Source organism: Lipotes vexillifer, unplaced genomic scaffold (genome assembly GCF_000442215.2).
Source record: "Lipotes vexillifer unplaced genomic scaffold, Lipotes_vexillifer_v1.1 scaffold150, whole genome shotgun sequence".
NCBI classification, from domain to species: domain Eukaryota; kingdom Metazoa; phylum Chordata; class Mammalia; order Artiodactyla; family Lipotidae; genus Lipotes; species Lipotes vexillifer.
In genome coordinates, this window is record NW_006792921.1 from 566,189 (window position 1) to 589,021 (window position 22,833).

The 22,833-nt window shown below is 40.2% G+C and overlaps 1 protein-coding gene across 1 annotated transcript in view; it reads left to right on the plus strand.

Moving 5' to 3' along the window:
* The first annotated feature begins 249 nt into the window (after positions 1-249).
* PALS2 (protein associated with LIN7 2, MAGUK p55 family member) overlaps positions 250-22,833 on the plus strand; it is a 104,107-nt gene continuing 81,523 nt past the window's right edge. The window contains exon 1 of the mRNA XM_007466062.1: positions 250-445. The gene's annotated coding sequence lies outside the window, so the exon portion shown is untranslated. The remainder of the gene's footprint in view (positions 446-22,833) is intronic.

Sequence of the window (22,833 nt, forward strand, 5' to 3'; positions counted from 1 at the left end):
GCTCGGAGGGGGCTCCACCTGGTCGCCAAGCCGAGGCGGCGGCGCCTCCTCGCTCCCGAGCGCGCACTCCCAGGCGTCCGGCGCACGCGCGAGGCCGGGAGGGAGCGCGCCGCGGCGGCGGCGGCGGCGGCGGCGGCGGCAGGAGCGGGAGGGGGAGGAGGAGGAGGCTTTGGCGGAGGCGGAGGAGAAGGGCGGCTGAGGGGAGCCTGGCCGCGCGCGCGGTGGTGGCGGCGGCGCCGGCGACCTGAGCTGGGCGGAGTGGAGAGCGACGGAGGGGGCGGAGAGAGAGGGAGGTGGAGGGGAGTGAGAGCCGCATTTCCAGTTCCCAACTACGAGTCCCGAGTTTGTAGATGGGGCTGCTCGGCGGCGTCTGCGGCTGAGGAAGAGCAGCGGCGGCGGGAGGAGGGGAGCGGCGGCGGCGCGGAGGAAGCCGAGGTGCGAGCCGGTGAGTTGCCGGGGCCCCCACGTCTGTCGGGTAACGGTCTCGCCGCGCGCCGAGCTGGCCGGGGGGCGCCCTGTTGCTTGCGGCTTCGCGCCACGCGGGGACCCCGGCCCGCCCCCCCCCCCCGGCCCCCCCGCGCGGGGGGCGGGCGGCGGGGGCTGTTCAGCTCGTCTCGCGCGGGAAGGGCGCGCTCTGCGGGGCCCCAGGTTCCCGGGCTGCGGCCGTGCGGGCTGGCCGGCCGAGCGCGGCAACGTGTCTGGCCCATGCTGCCGGCTGCCGCGCCCCGCTCTCCGCCCGCGCTCCCCGGCGCGGCCCGGGCGTGGGCAGGGCTGGGGCTGGGGGCGCGGGGCCCCCTCCGAGAGCCGGGCGCGGGCGCCTGCACCCTCTGCGGCGAGAGTGGCGTTAAAGCATGAATGGAGAGCTGCGCCGGGGATGGCGGTTGCCGTGACTGACACCTTCGGAGTCGGTGCCCAGTGGGGGCGACTCCGCCGGCCTCTGGCTGCCTCTCGAGCTCCGAGTTCTTGGGGGAGGAGGCTTTCGGCGAGTTCTGCTGCCACTTCCGAGGCACGAGACTCCAGTTGTTTGGCCAGAGTGGTTTTGGGCCGAGCACACGCTGCTCCGGAGGCGTTTGCGGCTGAGGCAGTGCTTTCCGATTCTGAGTACGTTGGTCTGGAACCAGAAAGGTGCTGGCTTTTTTTGTTTGTGGTTTTTTGGGTTTGTTTTTTTTTTTTTTTTTTTTTGGCGGGGTGGAGGGCCAGGAGCGAGTCGATGGAGGGATCTTACGGTCGGCGTGATGACAGGATGTGGATTGGTTGGTGGGTGTTTTGGCAGAAGGACTTTTTAACACTTTCTTGGGAGTTTAGTCTCAATCTCCCCAGTTCCTTGGATTACGGCTCGAGATTACATCCATTCAACTTCCATCAGTTGGGGCACGTAAAAGGGGGAGGGGGGCAGGCGAGGAAGGTAATTGAAGGCTGATGGGGAAGCTCAGAAAATTCTCCGCATTACTTATAAACAGCCGGTTAAGGTCAAGCTAGCCACGTTTTACTATTTCTCCATGCCTTTGGGGATGGTTGGAATTTTACTTTGTGCTTCCTGACTTGGTCTTCTTGTTATATGGCTCGGAACAGTGGAGGTGCGTTAAAATCGCTCTGCAATGGGAGTTTGGTTTAGCAGCCATTCCTTCCAGTGAAATCTTTCAGATGGTCGTTGGGAAACTTCCGTATGCCGAATATTTTAGGAGAGGTAACACGCTGTTACCCAATGCGGAGATAGTTGCAGTACGCAGGTGTAACAACAGACCTCACGGTATTATTGTATCAGGCCTGATTATAGTCATGTCTTCTGAGGCCTGATTACAGTAAACAAAGAACTTCTGTGGGTTGTGTCATTTTGAGGTCATCTGTATCTGAAATCTATCATGTATTTAAATTCGTGTTTAAATAGACGTTTGCACAATGTATTACTCTTTAAGGTCTATGCTTCTTTTAGTTTAGACTAGGGTTACATAATATACAAGTGGCAACATTTTTAATAGCTCTGTTTTTGTCCTATAGAGATTGCACACTAAATATCTTTATGCAAAAAAAAAAAAAAAAAAAAAAAAATTCCGGGGTTGCTGTGATTTCTAATTGATGCCACTCAGTTGCTTTTCCACTTGGAATTTCAAAATGAATTTTTTCTTTTTTTTACATTCTAAATTAAATGAACACTAGAAAAATTAGGGGCTTAAGCAAGTCTGGTAGCTCTATATAAGACAGCGTCATTTTTTGTTGTTCTGTAGGCCAACTGTTGGATTTTTTTTTAAACGAATCATATTTTTCTTAAACATTCATGGGAGCAGTTTGCATTTTTCCTGAGTCTCATTTAAGGCTGAAATTGTTCCAGAAGACCACACAGCCTGCCTCTCTTCCTCCTCCCCCCACCCACTCTTTTTAGCTTGGGATAACCAAGAAAATCGTAATTGTGAGACTCTGTGTATGTTATCTATATTCTGCTTTTAAAACTGAAGTTGTTTGAGTATTTACCATCCCTTTATATACTTTACCATTTGATAATAGATGGTGAGCAGAAGACAACTGAGATTTTAAATGCCCTTCACTTTTTTGACATCCAAGCTTTGTTAAAAGTAACATCAGAAAATTATTGCAAGTTACAAATAATACAGGGTTAGTGCCAGTCAAAGGCTACCTAATTATAAAAACACCAAGAAAATAAATATTAAAAGAGGCAAGAGGAGCCATTTGTACTTTTTATGTCACTCGCTGTATTATAAATTACCTAGTTCTAGGTGGTTTTTTAAAAAGAGTGTCTTGCAAATTAGACATTAGGTTTTTAGCACTGGTTATAATTTTAACAAGGTGGTTCATTTGGTAAGTGACTAAATTTGTATCAGAACATCACTTCAGGTAGATGTAGTTAACTTGCAAGGGATGTGCTCGTATTTATTTCTGGAAGAATGAACACCTGCCCATTAGATAAAACAAATACTGGGCTGAGGATATCATTAAATTATTCCTAAAAAATTGTACTGAGAAAAAAGAACCTATAGATTCTTTCCTTCCAAAACTAGTGTTCACATTTATGATATCATAAGAGCAGAAAAGCATATGAGGTCTCTTCACTGATATGGTGCTAGTATTGAATTAAAGATTTGATTTCTTCATTGTAGTTACCAGATTCTGCATAGATTACTTTTGGTCAGTCTCACAGAAGCTGCGATCATTTCCCAACTCTTCCTGTTATTTGTATGTGAGACCACTGGGGGGAGACTTTACAATTTAGGTTGACCGTATCCCTCCCTCCCATACACTGCTACTAATCATCCCTGAGCACTTTGCCAAACTGCTGGAAATATGTTGAGGAGGATGCCCTCAGAATCAAGTCTTGATCAAGGTGTCTAAATGACTTTTATTTCTTTAACTCACACCACACTCAAAAAGTACCTCTCTTTATAGATTGTGTTATTAACAGTCTACTTTTTGGTTACGTGGGCTAACTAAATATCTAACATAGTGAAAGATGAGATTCATGAATACATTAGAGCTTTCAAAGATCTGACTTTACTGATATTAATCTTAGAAGCAGTGCAGGTTTAATTACTTGCTTTGCATATATAGATATTAGTTGTCTGGAAAGATCTGGAGAGAACACCATCTTTTGTGAGCTGTACTGTATCCAAACCTCTTAAAGTTGATTGTTCTCCTAATTTAAAAAGCTTTCAGAGGAAAAGATATTGAAGCATCCTTTGTACCTAATTTTTATCACATAGGGGAAGTTCTTCCTTTATCATAGTAATAGAGATAAGATCGAAACCCACAACTTTGTCGACCATTAAGTTGTAGCTATTCTCAAGAGGTACAATAAAGTCAAAGAAGTCTAGTTTCCAGTTTTCTCTTCTGACAATATTTAACTTTGTTAACGTCCAATTCAATAATAGTGAACTCAGCAAAGGATGTTATTTTTATAGTAGTTTCGAAAGGACTTAAGTTTTTAAGTTCTTTAAGACCTTTGTGCAATCTTGATCATAGTATATAGATTCATTCACAGTATAATAAGTAGTACAGAATTTGAAGTAGTTTCTACCATCTTTCCTAGTTTCTTCTTTTTTAAGATGGCTTTGCATTTTTTTCTTAAAACATTTCATAATCCTCCAGAAGAGATATTTTCTGCTTAGGAAATGCACATTCCTAGCTAACCTCAACATTGTGTTTAATACTTGGGGTAGTAGTTTCTAAAGGTCAGTAAAGTTATCACTGATGCAAAGCAAAATGAGAATTAAAGACAATGTAGTGAGTTTTTCATAAAGCTGAAGTTATTTTCAGATCCTTTCCTCTGCCTACTAGTTCCTGTACATGGTCTGATTCCTACTTACTTTACCAACTTACACTTTTTCCTCTTAGATCAATTACTCCATTACCACTTCTTTATCATTCCCCCTTGTCCGCTATATTCCACCTACACTGCCCTTCTTTTTTTCCCTCAGAAATGTCATGGCTTGTTCCTGACTTAGGTCTGTTCCCTCTGCCTGGAATTCTCATCCTAAAGCATGACACAACTGGCTCCTCATCATTTCAGGTTTCAGTTCAGTTACGTTCTCAGATGAGCATTATTATCTAACCACCCTGTCAGAATGGCACCATCCTCATTTCCCTGTATCCCATTACTTACATTTTTTTCTGCAAACTGTTTATCATATCTGAAATTGTATTTTTATTTTATTATCGTATACTCTCACTATAATGCAAGGTCCATTAGAACAGTGATTTTTTTCTCTTGTTTAACAGTATATGCCAAGAACTTAGACTTGTTCCTGACACACAGCTGTCATTAAACATAAATCTTTTTTTTTTTAAATTTGAGGTTCTATCCCTCCTGAGGCTTTGGTGTTAAAATGTTCCTTTATGAAATGATTTGAGTAGATGATAGTTATAGGAAGTAGGCCACTTTTGGCTGTAAGTAATAGAAATCCATTCTAACTGGTATGAACAAAAAGTGAGATACACTGTAAAGATGCAGGAGTGCCTAAAGGAATCCAAGGGTTCGGACTCTGGGACTCCCGTGCCAGCAGGATACACTTCATCTCTTCTCTTTACTCTTCACTGTGCACTTGCTTCACATCTTATAATGCTGTAGAGGACCACTTCCTAGTCCTCGTAATAGATGGCGACCAGCAGCTCCTAAATGTTCCTTGCACCAGCCCAGACAACAGGAAACAGATTCATCCAGCACCCATCCCTCCCCTGTTCAACAAACTATACCATGTTATTAGAACTTGCTTGTACTTGCTGTAATCATGTGAAATAGGATTGGGCAGTCAACCCAAATAGGTGCCACAGTAATAATTCATTTTCACCCTTGACCACCCCCCGCAAAAGGCTGGTTTCCCCTCTTTTAAATTTTGCTGCTATATGTAGTTGGAAGATTTGAAAAGCACTGTCCTGGCTTTATATAAAAGAAATGTCCTTTTATGGAAGGAATTTACCATTTGGTTGAGGATAATATATACATGAAGGAAAGAAACAAAGTGGCATGATGAATATATGAAGAGTACCTGCAACTTGATAAGAAAAAGACCAGCCATAAAGTGGGCAAAGATCACGAACGGATAATTCACAGAAAAGGAAATTCAGATCGTTCTTAAACATATATATCAAGATATTCAACCTCACACACAATAAATATATCAAAAATTTAAACTATGAGATACTATTTTCACCTATTAGATTGACAGATCAAAAAAGTTTGATAGTACATTTAAAATTTTTTTATTTTATATCGGAGTATAGTTGATTAACAATGTGTTAGTTTCAGGTGTACACAGATTCAGTTATACATATACATGTATCCCTTATCAAATTCTTTTCCCATTTAGGTTATTAAAGAGTATTGAGCAGAGTTCCCTGTGCTATACAGTAGGTCCTTGTTGGTTATCTGATAGTACTTTTTTTTTTGGCTGTACACGGGCCTCTCACTGTTGTGGCCTCTCCCGTTGCGGAGCACAGGCTCCGGACGCGCAGGCTCAGCGGCCATGGCTCACAGGCCCAGCCACTCCGCTGCATGTGGAATCTTCCCGGACCCGGGCACGAATCCGTGTCCCCTGCATCAGCAGGCGGACTCTCAACCACTGCGCCACGAGGGAAGCCCCTCTGATAGTACTTTTGAAGAGGAGAGAGACTAACAGATGTTCTCATGCATTGCTGGTGGAAGTATATATCAATAGAATTTGATGTGATTGAAATTTCTGAAGATTACTAAGGTAAAAAGAACTACCTGGGAATATGTATAAATTGGTGTAGCTTTTTATGGGAGAGGAAAGAACTAACTTATTTACCTGAACACTAACTTGTGTTGCTTTATTTTTGGCTTTACTCATGAAATAAACCCAGGCTAAGGTAAAGCCAGCAAGATTCTAAAAAAAAAAAGGGCTTCCCTGGATGCAGGGGACACGGGATTGTGCCCCGGTCCGGGAAGATCCCACATGCCGCGGAGCGGCTCGGCCTGTGAGCCATGGCCGCTGAGCCTGCGCGTCCGGAGCCTGTGCTCCACAACCGGAGAGGCCACAACAGTGAGAGGCCCGCATACCGCAAAAAAAATGCTCCATGGCGGGGGAGGCCATGGCAGGGGGGGGGCCCCGTGCCCCAAAAAAAAAAAAAAAAAAAAATTCCACACACACACACTCCGCCCCCCAACACACACACAAAGGAGATTTTTTTTTTTAAGGATCATATTCAGTTCCCCTTCCCAGATCTCCTTTTCTTCTACTCTAGTACTGGTGAAGTTTGTGTCTAAATCACTGAGATTTCCATATACTTTGTATCTTTTCAGAGCCTTGTACTTTGTTAGTTACTTAGTAACACTTAAGTAAAGATTGAAGTGAACAGGTTTTAGCTTATTGGCTTTTTATAGCCACTTCATAATTTTATGCTTTTGGAAATCTTTTGTAAAAAATGATTTATAATTTCACCTAATATGTGTACTTCAGATTTTATTACAATAAATGGTCATAGAACACTTTTATAAGTCTATTATATAATATATTAATGGAACTTTTACATGATTACTTTGTTCTATGAAATATTGTTAGATCTTCGTTGGGTGGGAAAAATGTGGAAAGATGGGGGAGGGCAGCTGAAATTCATGGACCTTTTCTAGAAAAATTCGTGAGAAAGCATGAGGAAGATGACTGAGCAGATCAGGGCCACATGCTTAGGAAAGGAAAAGTAAAGAGTGAGGGATTTATAGAAAGTCTGTGGTGGAACCCAGAGGGGCTACATCTTGGGAGAAGTTTTAACCTAGGAAAATGCTGTTGATTTAGTTGAATGCATACTTTGAGGGTACATTATATCCTTCATGAGACTTTAATTCTGTAGGTCTTTTGCCATGAATTGGCTCTGATACAGGGGTTCTCTACCTGAGTGGGTATCAGAATCCTTTAGAGTTATCCCACACCAAAGGATTCTAACTTAGTAGGTCTGGAGTGGGGCCAGAGCATGTTTATATTTTTTAAACCCTCAAGAGCCAATATTTGTAAAATAAGACATCCTATAAAATATTCTTTTTAACGACTGAATCAGTCAGCATAGCTTTTATGGTCCTTTACCATTTAGATAACTAACCTCAAGAAGGTCTGTCTCACCTTGGTCTCTACTTTAAGCCAGATTGATAGCTCTACAAGCATCTAATTGATTTCGATTGCTTTGCTCACTTTCATGCTTTCCCCTTCTTTGCCCCCTTGTTTCTTCTCTGCTAATAAATGTTTAAGCTTGCCTCCCCCAAGAAGCTGTCTTTGGCTGGCCTCATCCACCATTTATCTTTTCAGTATAGGACAAATTAAAATGTAACACTGACATAGCTGGTAGGTACACATCATATGAGGGGCTGATTCATGTGTTTTCACTCCTGAGTCTTGTGTATGTATTCCCCTGTTTTACTGTTTGAACATCCTTATTTTTTCCTCTTACTACCAAGAGCTTGGAGCTTAGACAGAGTTGGCTTAGTATCAATAATGGCGTCAACAATATATTTGAATGCTTACTATGTTTCAGGAGCTTTGCTAAGTGTTCTCCACACATTATCTCATTTGCTCATCAACAGTTTTTTAAAAATCAAAAACCCTTTTCTGATTGAGTTAGTTTCCTGTGGCTGCTGTAACAAATTGCCACAAACTTGGTGGCTCAAAAAAAGAAGTTTATTCTCTCACAGTTTTGGAGGCCAGACCTCTGAAATCAGTATCATTGGGCCAAAACAGGGTGCTCCCTGCAAAAGCTCAAGAAAAGACTATGTCCCTTGCTTCTTCTACAGTTGCTGGTGGTGCCAGAATTCCTTGGCTTGTGGGTGCATCACTCCAGTCTTCAAGGGCAGAATTGCAAATCTCCCTCAGCTCTGTTCTTCTCATCACATTTTCCTGTGTGGGAGAGAAGGAGAACTCTCTCCTTGCCTCTCTCTTATAAGGACACATGTGAGGCCCCCCTATTGTTCCAGGATAATCTCCCCATCACAGGATCCTTAATCACAGCTACAAAGATCCCTTTTGCAAATAATGTAACATTCACAGGTTCCAAGGACTAAGACATCGATATCTTTTGACTGGAGCTCTGGGTCAACATTCTTATATAAACTTTGTATTATCAGTGATCCTAACTTAGGAGCAAAAACTTAAAAGTTTGTGAAGGAATCTGAGTGTAGGATCCTTGTAGTGTTTTGTGACTCCTGGATTGTTTATAGCTGTCTTGCTTACACTTAATTATACAACAATTTGGATTTGTTTTTCTTGTTTTGTCACTTGCTTTCTTTGGGTCTTTCCAAAGCATTCAACTTGGTTTTCATATGAAGAATAATATAACTCTCATGGTCTTGTATATATATATGTGTGTGTGTGTGTATATATATATATATATATATATATATATATAATGTGTGTGTGCATGCACATGTGTATGTGTATAAAGAAATCCAATTTTGTGCAGAAAAGAATGGCTCTCTAAGATATTGCAAGTTCGTCTTCCAGTTGCAGCTCATTTAAATAGCTTCTCATCTGGTGATACGGTGAGAGCTAATGTCACCGTTACTTCCAGATTTTTGGAAGTTTTAGAAAATTTTAATACTATAATGACAGTTTATAAATTACTTTATTGCTGTTACCATCTTAAGGCTTGAGTTACTTTTCATTAACTGTAACAAATATTATTTGGGGTTTTGCTTACTAGCAAAACATTTTCACTGTTTCTTATATAGTGAAATGATACAGTTTCTTGAAACTGGGTACTTTATTATTTTTTTACTCAGTAAGGCAAGATAGTTAGCGATATGGGTTGTAATTCCAGTTTTTCCAACTTCCAGCTCTTTTACTTTGTTCAGGACACAGAGCTCTGTGTGGTATAAACAATACACTTGCTGGCAGAGATTCTGGTGTTACTACTAAACTCAGTATACCTTATCTCTAAAATAGGGATTATAACATCTACTTTATAGGGTTGGTGTAAGATTTTAATTGGATAATATATGTAAAGTGTCTAGCGCAGAGTCTGGTCCAGTAAATATCAGTATCCTTTTCTTCTCTTACTGTTTGGTACAGTGTTACGTGTACAGTAGATAATATTTGTTGAACAAATATGTCTTCAGTGCCTTTGCTTGATTCATACTTTCACTTTTTTCTTTCCAGTGTAAGAGCTATGTCTGTTAGTAAATATTTTTTAAAAGAACTTTGCTTTTAAAGTAGTCCAGTAAGTTATGTGCTGTTGACTAAAGTTAATAGTCTTATTTTTATATGACATTTCAGTGTGTTTACAAAGGCAAGTTAAATATTGGGTGGAAAGATGACTATGTAACCTCAAAAATTCCTTCCAACGTAATCTAAAATTTTTATAAAATTCACACAATCCTGAGTTTTCCTCTTGCTTTCCCCCTAAAATCTATAGAAGTAAGTAGTGTTTGAAAATGTAGCACTTTGTTTGGAATGAAGAAAATGACCATACTTATAATATGTTCATAATGGTCCATTTATCATATAATAGGAATTCTTTAGTATTTGGAATGAGTGTTGCTGTCTTCAAGTGGATTTGTCTTTTTTACCTTGAATGTGTATTTTTATATACATACAATAAAATGTTTTACAGGAAGTTTCATTTTACATAAAACTATTTGCCTTTTTATTCATCTATTAAATATCCTGTCTGGGACTTTGGTATAAGAAACTTGGGTAGCTGAGTTAAAGAAATTACATTCATTGAAGTTGCTTATTTTAGAAAGTAATGATGGTCATGCGTAATTTTATGTAAGTTGATTCAGATGTTTTTTTTGTTTTTTTGTTTTCTGTTTTTTTGTGGTACGCGGGCCTCTCACTGCTGTGGCCTCTCCCGTTGTGGAGCACGGGCTCCGGGCGCGCAGGCTCAGCGGCCATGGCTCACGGGCCCAGCCATTCCGCGGCATGTGGGATCTTCCTGGACCGGGGCATGAACCCGTGTCCCCTGCATTGACAGGCGGACTCTCAACCACTGTGCCACCAGGGAAGCCCGATTCAGATGTTTTTAATTTTCTTTTTTAAACTAGTATTTTGGAATGGGGGGTAAATGAAAAAAAATTAAACCACGTTTTTAAGAAGGTTGGAACACCCTGGGAGGCACATGGGCAAAGCCATCACAGTATGCGCTTGCCATCCTTAGCACTGGGTTCTTGAGAAACCCAAGGCAGAGAAATTTTCCCTGAAGGAATTTAAACTGTTGTGGGGGAAATAGGATTAAGGAGTCTGAGATTGTGAATGAACCCTTAAAAACCTTATAAACTTTTAATGTCCTCCCAGTTAAAACATTAAATATATCAAACAAATTATCGATGACATTTTATGCAATTCTGTTTGGAGATCCCGGGTACTGTACAACTAGTTTCCATTTACCACTACTTCCTTGAAAGAAATGTTTCAGGATTTCCAGTCTTGGGGTAGGGGGGGGACAGGAAATGCTTCATAAATCCTAAGAAGCATTTTTTAGGACATCTTATTCAGAGCCTTTCTTATTTTCACTTAAAGGTTACTAACTTCAACTTCTGTTTCTAACTGTTGTTTTAGAGATAGCATAACTTGGATATTTGAGGTAAAAGAATAAGCTTTTAGTAACCTTTATTTAACTCAGCTAGCTATATAGCCAAGTGGGTATTTATAGTTCCTTTCGGTCTGTGGTAACTTCATGCCAGTTCATGTCAGAACGTGATATAGTGGGACACTGACTTGGCTCTGATTGTCCTTCCATTCTCATCTCTGTTCTCTCCTTCCCAACAGACTGTGATTCTAGATCAAAGGCTGGAAATTTGTTTTGTCTCTGTTTCTATCTCTTTTAGGAGTGCCCAGCAAATATCTTCTACTCTGCCATCTCTTTATTTCCCTTCCAAACCTGCAGTTCCCTCTCTTCCAAAATATCTCCAGAAACAACAGCTTAGAATTTGTTACACTCAAGCAGAAATCATTACCAAAAGTAAATCTGTGTATATATGTATATACTGGAATTTCACATAATATAAAGGTTACTTTATATCGCTGTTTGAGGGAAGAAATGGTCTTTGTGTCCCCTCAGCCAAGCATTGTCCCATGATTTTAGGCAATGCTTGATATTTATTATTGAGCAAATTAGGAAACCTCAGGAATTAGCATATAAGTAGTGGTTTATCATGTGCAGCAGACTAAGTTTTGAGATAGTTTAAGAAATTTTTATCTGTAGGGAGGGACTTGCTGCTCATTTGATTGGATTAATTTTTGAGATATGTCCTAAGATGCTTTTAGCTCTAAAACTTTGATTGTAAAAAAGCAAGAAGGGGGGCTTCCTTGGTGGCGCAGTGGTTGAGAGTCCGCCTGCCAATGCAGTGCACACGGGTTCGTGCCCTGGTCCGGGAGGATCCCACATGCCGCGGAGCGGCTGGGCCCGTGATCCGCAACGGGAGAGGCCCGCGTACCGCAAAAAAAAAAAAAAAGCAAGAAAGGGGCCATCAATTGATCAGGTATTGAATAGCCAAGAAAAAAAGAATATTGTTGGGTGAGGTAACATGAATGAAGGCATTTGGGTGGGAATGAGATAATGTGGTTGTAGGTATAGGAAGTAAAAAGATCAATGTAGTCAGGACAGAGTTTGTATTAGAGAATAGAGGAGTTCAGTTGGATAGATGGAAGGCTAGTTTTTTTTTTTTTTTTTTTTTTTGGGTCACTGTTGTGGTCTCTCCCGTTGCGGAGCACAGGCTCTGGACGCGCAGGCTCAGCGGCCATGGCTTACGGGCCCAGCCACTCCGCGGCATGTGGGATCTTACCGGACCGGCACGAACCCGTGTCCCCTGCATCGGCAGGCGGACTCTCAACTACTGCGCCACCAGGGAAGCCCCAGGCTAGATTTTTAAAAGAGAAATTTAAGCATTTCCAGATGGCAGAAAGTCCTCTTTTTCTAATGCAGTATTGTCATTAAAATGATGTTTTAACGTGATCTGTGTGATAGGCTTATGCTGAGTGGATTACAGCAAAGAAGAGAATAGTAGTAGAAGACTTGGCAGTGGTAATTTAAAGGTGAAGCAGCGAGAGCTTGGAAGACAGGTGGCAGAGAGAATGGGGAGTATAAGATGAATACAGGGAAATTGTGAATTCACTGTGGCTGATCAAATGAAATATAGAGGTATTTTTCAAGGTAGTTTTCAAGGGATTCCTAGGCAAAGGACAGTCCCTGGATTTTCAGGGTTTGGGGATCTTTTCCCAAGATAAGCCCTGTTCTTGTTTTAAAGGTTCATTTAGGTTCTTTTTTTTTCTTTTTTTCTTTTTTTTAAACATCTTTATTGGAGTGTAATTGCATTACAATGTTGTATTAGTTTCTTCCATATAACAAAGTGAATCAGCTGTATGTATACATATATCAACCTAAGTGTCCACTGACAGATGAATGGATAAAGAAGATGTGGCACATGTATACAACAGAATACTACTCAGCCATAAAAAGAAACAAAACTGAGTTATTTGTAGTTAGGTGGATGGACCTAGAGTCTGTCATACAGAGTGAAGTAAGTCAGAAATAGAAAAACAAATACCATATGCTAACACATATATATGGAATCTAAAAAAAAAAAAAAAAAAGGTTCTCATGAACCTAGTGACAGGAAAGGAATAAAGACACAGACATAGAGAATGGACCTGAGGACATGGGGAGAGGGAAGGCTAAGCTGGGACAAAGTGAGAGAGCAGCATTGACATATATACACTGCCAAATGTAAGATAGATAGCTAGTGGGAAGCAGCTGCATCACACAGGGAGATCATCTCAGTGCTTTGTGACCACCTAGAGGGGTGGGATAGGGAGGGTGGGAGGGAGATGCAAGAGGGAGGGGATATGGGGATATAGGTTCTTATTTTTAAGTAAGTTGTTACATTCCTTAGATTTAAACAGGCTGTTCTCAACTATATTTGACCCTTTTTATTAAAGGATAGAAAAGTTCTTTTGAGACCACTTACCTGAGTATTAATTAGTAAGTCAAATTATATTTGGAGCAGCATGATATACTGTTAACTTTCAAAGGAAGGGTATTTACCGTAATGATGGTGGAGGCGCTGTGTGCGTGTTGTCCTGGAGGGGAGGGACAGAGAAACTAAAAATTAGGAAAAAGGGAAACTTAGAAAAGCAAGACACTGATAGTACTGATGAAGATGATAAGAATATTAAACCAGGAATATTAAATTTTAAAAGCATTCAAATGCCTGAAAAACAAAACAGTGTTAGAAGTTGTGGGGAAATATGAGAAGTATGTGATTTGATTTTTATTATCAGAAGGCATATATAAAGAATGGTCATGGGCCTTTCTCTCTGACTTTTTTTTTTAATTTATCAAAAAAACATTTAGTAAATACCTCTTGCAACCATGATGATACTTTCTCTAGAAAGCCAAATTATTTTGAGACATTTACTGGGTGATCAAGAAAAGTGAGGTGATTTTGATGCTAGAAACGTCAAACTTTATTAGCTTGGTTTGCATTGTATTTCAGTGTATATTGTGTAATTGTGTATATTGTATTTCAGTATAATCAATGTATATTCTAAAATATACCACTGATTCTTTAAGGGGGGCAGTTTTGCTTCCCACGGGATATTTGGTAATATCTGAAGATTTTTGGTTGTCACAGTTTGGATAAAGGTGCTTATTAGCATCTAGTGCTTAGGATGCTACTAAACAATTCATAGGACGGTACCCCATAACAAGGGACCAAAATGCCAGTAATGCCAAGATTGAGAAACCCTGGAACATGGAGTAGGCAAGTTCTTCCCGGGGAATTTTAGAGACCTGGTCAATTTATTATTTCCTTTTTTTCTAGCTTTGACCAGGTATTGCCTTCTGTTAATGCACTTTCTTCCCACAGCTTACAATACACTTGATTGTCACTGTTTTCTTTATTGTGTTCTTATCCTACGGCTATATCTTGGATACTTTGATTAGACAAATATTTCCAAATACTTCGATCTGTCTTCTCTTAGGGTGACATTTTTCTGCTAGGACTATGTATCTTGTGTTTCCTTTTACTAATTTAATTCTTGAGGGATCACCCTATTTTCAAATTCTGAGGGCCTCTTGATGCGATTTCTTAAGTACTTTCTTTTGTAAGAAGGCTTTTTCATGTGCTTCAAGTCCCAGGTCTGGGTTGAGCTAGTTCTTGAGTCCAGGTTTTTTTTTTTCTGATGATACTTGTATCCATTCTAATATTTTCGTGCAAGGTAATTTTTTTCTGACAATATTTGAAACTGTTGTAATCTTTCTGTTATACAAGTTCATTTAAATGAAATGTTTAACTCCTAGAAAAACCATCTAGGAGTTATTTCTTTTAGAATAATTTTATCTCTGCTTATAGATAAAGATAACCCTACATAAAACAGTTGCATATGAAAAGGTATTTTAAAAGGTATTAGAATGGTTTCATAATGATAAGTGAAAAACATTAGGAACCAGTTTATTTTTTTCCTTAACATACCTCAATTTGATGTTCATCTAAACATATTGGCCATTTAGTAAAATATAAGTGCAGTATGCCTGTGTGTACAGTTGACCCTTGAATAACATGGTGGGTGGTGGGGTGTAGGGGCTGATAGTCTGGATATTTATCATTGGCCCTCTGTATCTGTGGTTCCTTGACACCTGTGGGTTCAACCAGCCATGGATCGTGTAGTACTGTAGTATTTACTATTGAAAGATATCCACGTGTAAGTGGACCCACACAATTCAACCCCCATTGCTCAAGGGTCAGCTGTACTAGCTACTCTGTGTACAGGAAAGGAATAGGGAGGGAAAGCAAAAGTATAAAGAAATTATGTAGTAGTCAGGATGTGATGGGTCCATATTGTGTGTGTGTGTGTGTGTTGAAAATTTGTCATCTTTGAGAAGTGAAGTTCTGGAGTAGGTGTAGGGGTTTTTTTTGTAGTAAATATTTTATGTCTACTTGTAGTACACATCACTTATATCTTAATCTTCCATTTTCATCTGTGCAAATGTTTCATTAATTGACCTTCCATCAATCTAAAACTGATCTGCCTCACCGATAGATCACTTGTTAAAAAGAGGCTTTCATTGGCTTGCTAAGCGACATATTCTGGAGCTGCACAACAGAACCATCCTACCCCACCACTTCAAATGTGCGTAGTTATTGTTTTGAGTCTTGACTCCTTCCTTGGGCTTCTGTCAGCCGTGGAGAGCACTACAGTTGCAGCTGCTGCCTCACAAAAGAGGTTTCGGATCCTCACTGCGTGAGCACACAACCAACATCAGTAAGTCTGTTTTAATTCAGGAGATACTTTGGCTAAGAAATATTTAAATGCTGGGAGAGACTGCTTCTGAGTCTAGGAATTGTAGGGTAGTCTGATGCACTGCTTTTATCCTTGGTGTGCTGAACAACCTAGTTTATCTAAAAGGAGAGATTTATATTGACTGATGGTCAGGACAGCTGTCCCTCCCATTACTTGTTTATATACATTTATTTTTAATTTTTTAAAAATATTAATGATAAACAGTTAAAATAGTACAGAAGGATGATGTACAATGAAAGTTTCAAATTTTCTGTTCCCAGTTTCACTTCATAGAGTTATTCGTTGATAATAGCTTCAGATTTAGTCATATCAGTAAAGTGTTTCTCAACAATTGCTCTTTGGCATTTTTGGCAGTACTGTGCTTTGTCTTGTGGGATTGTGCTGAGCCCCACTTAAAGTTTAGCGCCCCTGTTCTCTACAGCAATTGGAGCATCAAAGATGCCCTCACACACTTCCAAGTGCTCCTGGGGAGGGGAGCGGTACTTAACCTGGGTGAGAGTTTTGTAAATTTTAAAATTACACTGTGTGTCTTAGAAAACATGTGTCTGTTTTTTCAGCCTTACCCAGTAGCTATTGACTCTACTGTAAAAGAAGAATATTTGAGCACACATGCACTTCTCATGGGAGGCCCAGAAAAAAATCCACTTGGGAAGAACTGCGCTTACCTCTGATGGCTTAGATTACAACAGTTATTCAATCTTACCTGCATTCCTTTATGATAGTATTACTCTTGTGTTTTCAATTACCTATCTTTTTTTTTTTTTTTTCTCATGAGCTTTTTTTGTTATTTTCGATTTGTGAGCTCATGCTTGGCAGGGTTTTATTCAAGCGATTCTGTGCAGCCTGGTTAGGGGACACATTCCTCCAGGGAAGATTTGCTAAGGGTTTTCTTTGGCACCTGTGTAATTTCTCAGCTTGGGGTTTTCTGAACTAGGTAGGTATATTGGAACCCTGAATCTTTGAGAGTAGGCTGTGGTTACAAATTCTCAGGTGGTATTTGCCCCCAGTACAGAGTTCAAGCTGAAAAAGGCTCATTTCCTCGTTGTCTTCCTTGGCCAACAGGGACAACTTTGCCAGGCCACTCTTTTACCAGGTGGGGCTTAGTCCTGTAACATCCCTGATCTATATGGAGGGGTCTAATTGGCAGTTCTTCTTTCTGAACAGGCCAAGGCCTAAACTGCTGCTTCTGAACTAGGTACTGAAATCTGCAAACACTCCATGCAGCCATGACTCAAGCATATGCTTACCAGTTTGTTTTTATCCTCTTCATGTTGGCCCATGAGGAGTTTCTTGAGGACTTACTCTTGTACTTGAGAGGTTGTTTTTGGTACTTTGGTTAGCATTTCTAGGCATTTTGTGAGAGAATTACTTTAGATTTTCAAGTCCATCTTTTTGCTAGGCATGCAAGCCTCTTCACCAGCTTTCTGACTTCTAGTATTTCCTAAAATTTCCGGTTTCTAATCTTTCATTTCTCTCCCTTCTCACCTCTAGTACTGTTGGTGTTCTTTTCTTTTTAAAAAGCATGGATTCTGTCATGTCAGTGGGACCTCAGGAGCGAGACAGTGTAGCCATGTGTGCTCAGCCTTCCATTGTGTCTGGAAGCTTGTCACATAGTTTTTAGGTCTAAGCCCATCGATGCTAACTGGCCTGAATAAAAATAAATGTCTGTAAATGCCTTTTCATTTAACTGTGACTTTTTTTTTTTTTTAAGTTTGAACTTAAAGAGCTTGATGCTTGGCTATAAAAGAGGTGAAAGGACCGGGATGGAGGATGAAGTTCAGGCCATTAACTGTGCTGTTGAGCAAGGCCTTCCTGATGTGGGGAGCAGTGTGGGGATCTTACCATGAAGTCTAAATATATAGGGCAAAATTACATTACAACAGTGAGAAACTACAATATTTTAATTACATGCAATAAATGTTAACTGCAGTATGTTTGGCATAATAATAAAAATTAGAGTTCAAAGATAAATAAGATGCCATTTCTGCCCTCAGAGAACCCACTAATTTTGTGGTAGAGATAGACATGTAAATGCAAATACAGTCACTTCTCATTATTCATTTTTGTGGTAGTTTTGTTCTGTAAGTTCTCTGTGAAAACTGAATTAGGCAGTACTGAGCCACTGTTTCTAGGCTAAAAGAGGGTTAGGTTCCTACAAGCCTCTGATCACATTTTCATTAACTGGTCAATACATAACCTTGCTTTATGTGTGTTTCTGTTTAAAGACACCTTGATATATATATATATATATATATGTGTGTGTGTGTGTGTGTGTGTGTGTGTGTGTGTGTGTGTATATAGTTGATTCATTAACATTGAATAGCCAACAGCCCTATAATTTCATGCCTGAAGGAAGCTCATCAGACACTTGTATTTTCTCTGTAAGGCACATCACCCTACTTCTTTGTGCTTAGGAACAATGGACAGCAGGTAAGCACTATGCTTGGGGGACATTTCAGACAGTGAAATCACCATGAAAAAGCACAAAAGTTTGAAAAATGTGACACTAAATAAACTATGAAAAGGATATTTGTTTTTGGTGTGAGAGCTGAAACAACAAGGTGCAGTGTTGCCTAACTGGACCTAAGCTGGGGATGCACACACTGGGCATGTTGTTTTTGCTGCTCTGTGTCTGCTTATGACAACAAAAGCACTGTGAGTATTGACTTTGAGGCTTAAGGTAAATTTTAACAAGTGGGTGAATTCATAAATACAGAATCCGTGAATAATGAGGATCAACTGTACTATTCAGTAAGTGCTGTATGTTCTATATCTTCTAGGATGGGTCAGGAAAGGCTTCATTTGAGACCATTAAGATAAAGTCACAGCAGTATGAAGCAATAGGTTTATGGATAGCAAATGGCTTGGTGTCGCTGGAATTAAAAGGGCCCCTTTAAGGGGGAGCAAGAGAGGATGTTTGAACAGTTAAAGGGGGGAATATAAGGTCCTTATGCCTCATATGGCCCTTATGCCATGTTAAGTAATTGGAATTTTATAGGTGGTGGGGAGCCAGTGAATGATTTTAACCAGGAGGAAACATGGTCATATTTGTATTTTGGAAAGCTCACTCCGATGGTGGTATTGGGGGTAGATAAAGTAAGAAAAATAAGTAGAAGGTGTTAGAAGTTAAGGTGAGAGAGGATGAGAGTATGAACTAAGGAAGTGACAGTGGAGATAAAGAAAAAGGGATGTGTTTGTAAGATATGCAAGACAACAGATTGAAAGGTCTTGGTGGCAGATTAGGTAGCAGGAATAAAGGAAATTGAACAGGTATACCTGGGTGCTATTAATTGAGATAGGGAATACTGGAAGATGACCAGCTTTAAGAAGTAATTTGATGAGTTTTGGGCATGTTGAGTTCATTGTGTCTGTGGGATATCTTTACAGAGATTAGGCAAGAAAATATCTTATTTGATAGAGCTTTGAGAGACATTAGCATATATTTGTTAATTGGTCGATGAATATCTGAATGCTGTCTGTGTGTCAAGGCACTGTCCAGTGCTGGAGGAGACAGAACAATGAGTGAATTTCTAGCAAAGGAGACAGACAACAAGCAAAGATACTTTCAGATGACCCCTAGGATGAAAACAAAACTGATAGGAGGGAGAATGACTGAGGATGTGTGTGAGGGAGAGGAGCTTCTTTAGACTGGGTGTTAGGGTTCACTTTCTGGGGCGGTGACATTTATACTGAAGCAAAAATAAAGAGATTAAGGATATGCATGTCGGTATCTGGGAAGATCATTTCAAGCAGAGAGAACAGAAGATGGTAAAGATGGGAGATGAGAAATGGGAAATAAACTGGGCATGTTTGAAGAACAGAAGGAAGGCCAGTGTGACTAGAGCAGACCACGGGGAGAGAGTTGTAGCAGATGAACTCAGAGGGACGCACAGGGTGCCAAGTCATGAAGGCTCTGTTAGGTCATGGTCAGGAGTTCGGATGTTTTTCTAAGTGCAGTGGGAAGCCTTTGGACGGTTTTAGCGCAAGAGCAACAAAATCTGTTTATGTTTTAAATGATGGTTCTAGCCAATCTGGAGAATATTGTTGAGAACTAGAGTGAAAGCAAGAGAGCAATTGAGTGACTACTGAAGTAAATGAGCAAGAGATGGTGGTGGCTTAGAGTAAAATGATAGCCGCCAGGGGTACGAGAGTTGGATTTTGAGTCAGTTACTTAAGATTATGTACTTTTCTATTACCACCATCATGGCTGAATTTAAAAACCACTTTACCATTGGATCTGTTTTGAATTCTACGTATTTTTCTAAGTACATGTAAAAAAATAAGTGTTATCTTGAAAAAACCACCAATGAAATTTACTCTAAAATAATCTGGTTTGGGGGATACTAAAAAAGATTCAAATTTGCATATTTAATACAATCTGGCAGTGATGCTATAGTTATATTTCATGTTTATTAGTGCTTATTGTATAAAAACACTTTCAGACAATTCTGTTGGTTCAGTTATAATACTACGTATTTTCTTATTAAAAAATCAATGGAGCCTTAAACTGCTTTATTAATTAGTGCTTAGGTCAGTAAAAATGTACTAAAAGCAGGGCTACTGCATTGTGAGAGCAAATTAGGAACAGCACTATTTGAGCTGTTTAAAAAAAAAAAAAAAACTCTGTAGATCTAGCTTTTCTCAGGATGAGCTCTGTACTTTAACAAGGATGCTTCTGGACACAGCATGGAGCCAGGACCAGGGTCGGGAAAGATTAGAGATCAGTAGACCAGTTAAGAGGCTTTTAAAATAGTCTAGACAAGAGAAGATAAAAACTCTAAGCCAAAGGTCAGAGGCTGGAAATTGTGATGAGGATGAAGTTTTGAGACTTTTCTGTAGTAGGATGAGAAGGATTTGGAGGAGAATTTGATGTATAGGTTAGGGAGAATTTTTAAAAATCAGATGATTCTGAGATTTTAAGCTTTGGAGAAAGGGTGGATGGTGATGTCATGATAACAAGAGCTAGAATCTCTAGTTAGGGTGAGTGACTAGTTTTGAAAATGGTAAATTAAAGGCACCATATTTGGGGTTCCCGGGGAAAGTACAATACATTAAGAAGGCAGTTGGGGAAAAGTGACTGCTATAACTAAGATTTGAAAATCATATTTACACAGAAACTGGTTGAAGCCCTAGAAGTAAATATCATTCAGGAAAAGAATGAAGATCTGAGGAACACCAACAGGAGTGACAGCCTGCCCTCAGGCAGAATGTGGACAGAATATGTGCTTGATTTTTCAGTTAGCTTTTTCCTAAACATAGTTAGGAAGTTTGAGGAGAGCGGTGGCTAGGGAAGCCAGATAGCGGAGGCGGAAGGGGAAGGTGGAGAACTGAAGAAAAGATGCCCAGGGTGAACTACTCTTTAAAGAAGCTTAGTAGCTGTGATGGGCAAAAGGAGAGAGAGGAGGGTGTGACTTAAAAGTGAAACGGGGGGCTTCCCTGGTGGTGCAAGTGGTTAAGAATCCCCCTGGCAGTGCAGGGGACACGGGGTTCTAGCCCTGGTCCGGGAAGATCCCACATGCCACCGAGCAACTAAGCCCGTGCGCCACAACTACTGAGCCTGAGCTTTAGAGCTCACGAGCCACAACTACTGAAGCACGCGCACCTAGAGCCCGTGCTCCGCAACAAGAGAAGCCACCGCAGTGAAAAGCCCGCACACGGCAATGAAGAGTAGGCCCCGCTCGCCGCAACTAGAGAAAAGCCTGCGCGCAGCAACGAACACCCAGTGCAGCCAAAAATAAATAAATTAAATAAATAAATTTTAAAAAGTGAAATGGGGTTCAAAATGGAGATTTAAAATATCATTACTCAAAGATGAGGAAGTTATTAAAACTTTAAAAATGTGGGCGTTACAAATGAAAAAATACTGAAGTTACAGGAGAGGGATAACCCATGGGTCATGGTCCTACAGTGGGTGGGAGGGACTTGATTCATCACACAGACAGCAGCTCTGTAGAGGACTAGGGGCATATTTTCTTGTGAGATTTGAGGAAAAAGAGGAATGGTGCTGATACAGTTGATTCTACAAGTGGAGGGGAATTTCAGCAAATCATAAATGATAGCCTCTTTTTCTTTCCCTTCTGACAAAATCATCTGCTGACTAGGGTAGTAAATGTTTGAAGTAGAGAATGTGAGAGAACCAAGGGGCAAGTAATAGAAATGTGAAGCAGTATTCAGGACTTTGCTGATTTGGGGGGAAATAAGGAAGTTTGAGCATATTGAAAAAGCTGGGGATAAGAATAGGAAGGAGGGCACTGAAAGGAAGGAAAGAGCTGTGGAAATCAGAAGTGAGGGGAGATGAAGACAAACTTGATTCCCAGATAATTTTGTCTAGGGCTACATTTATTGAAATGAGTGCAGATGAGCTGTAGCCAGGCTAGTGGGTGAATCTTTTCACTAAGTCTTAATGTAACTACACCATTAATGCAATTTTATCAAACCAAAGCATATGAAGGAAATTCTGTTAAAGCAGAAAACTGTCATTACAGAAAAGGACTTGTAAAAACTTTCTGCAATATTTGAAACAATATTTTTATGTAACCTTTTAAACATTTATGAGAGACACAAATTACCATATTTCTAGTTCATTTTGTTACCAGTGTTCTCAAAACATGGTATCCAGCTCCTTAACTGCTAGAACTGAAGGGCTGGCAAGGATATCCAGTTGTGTCTAGTGTTTATGCTTGCTATAAGGAAAATTGCAATGAGAAAAAGACTAAAATAGTACCAGGATTCAGTTGTCATTTTATGTATTTAGAATGTTCTTTCACCACTTTGAACATATTGCGTGTTCCTCAAGTTTCTTACAACCAGAAAGTCTTCCAAATAAGAAATGTGAGGTTAAAGCCTAAAATAATCTCTTCATTTTGGGTAGGATATAGCTCCTCTCACTGAGGTAGGACTTCTTTGGGCTTTCTAAATTTCTAAAACTTTTAAAATAATTAGTAAGGCTATTCTATGCAGGGTTTCCATCTGGACATATAGAATGAAGTTTTCTAATATTGTAGATTATGTTTGACATTCCATACATGGACTTCCTATGTGGGGAGACTGTGTTCTCCTTGTCTTCTTAACCTGAGCATTCCTG